Consider the following 1249-nt stretch of genomic DNA (forward strand, 5'->3'; position numbering starts at 1 on the left):
ATATATATACTTAAAAAAGATAAAATAATAATAAGGTATGAGAATAAAGTTGAGAGAGGATAATCAGTGTTTTTATTTATTGAAAAAAAAAACATGAAATATTGCAGTACAGTTACAACTTACCACTTACAAAATGGCAGTAGCTCAATTTATTGGATCTCAAGAAATTAAAAAAACAATGTTTTGAAAATTAAGTTTATATTTAACATTGGTATTGGATTCAAATCAAGTTCGACTCCTGACCCTATACACTCGTAGGATTTCTTAAAAAAAGAAAAAGGTTAAATTACAGAAAAATTTCATGTCAATATCCGTTTTTTCGCTTTCTCTCTTTATTTTTTAAAAATTCATATTTTGTCCCCTTAAAATTTTAGAAATATTTTCAGGAGGGTACAACGTTAATGGAGATGACAAAATGACCAAATTGCTTTTACTTCTTCTATAAGAAAATTAATTTTTAAATATATTTATGTCATTTTGAAGAGCATTTTCAGTATAAATTTATACTCGTTTTTTCATTTTTTTCTCTCTAACTTTTAAAAATTTATATTCTGATCCCTTAAAATTTTAGAAATATTTTCAGGAGGGTACGACGTTAATGGAGATGGCAAAATGACCAAATTATTTTTATTTCTTCTATAAGAAAAAATAATTTTTAAATATATTTTTGTCATTTTGAAGAATATTTTCAGTATAAATTATAAATTATAAGAAAAGAACATAATAGTGATGGAACCCTGACGGAGAGATGCTAAATGCAACAACTTAAAATGTTGAGGTGGTAAAATATAAGTTTTAAGAATTAGGGAGCGAAAAATGAAAAGAATAATATTTATAAAGGGATGTTCTGTAATTTAGCCAAAGAAAAAAAATGTCGCTATCGAACCATAAAAAGTCAATACCCTTTCTTTTTCTTTTTGGAAAATTGTGTTCCACTCTTATTGGAGTGTAGATAATTATAGCAATATCGACAAATTATGAGTCATAAAAACTTTTTTATTCATGAAAAAGGATTGGCCTAATTAAGACAAAGTTCATTACATTCTCAATCTACATGTCAATATTTCCCCCTCTCTCTCAATAAATATATGCAAAGAGAATCAATGAAAGAGAATTCTCTTTTGTGTTATTTAAACAGAGTTAATTGCGTACAGCTCTCTATAAATATATCGAATATCAGATATACCTTAAAAGGTTTAACTTTTTATATTTATCCTTCCAAAAATCCTAACGTTTTTAAATATATCCA

This window comes from Ananas comosus, linkage group 24 (assembly GCF_001540865.1).
Source record: "Ananas comosus cultivar F153 linkage group 24, ASM154086v1, whole genome shotgun sequence".
In the NCBI taxonomy this organism is placed as follows: Eukaryota; Viridiplantae; Streptophyta; class Magnoliopsida; order Poales; family Bromeliaceae; genus Ananas; species Ananas comosus.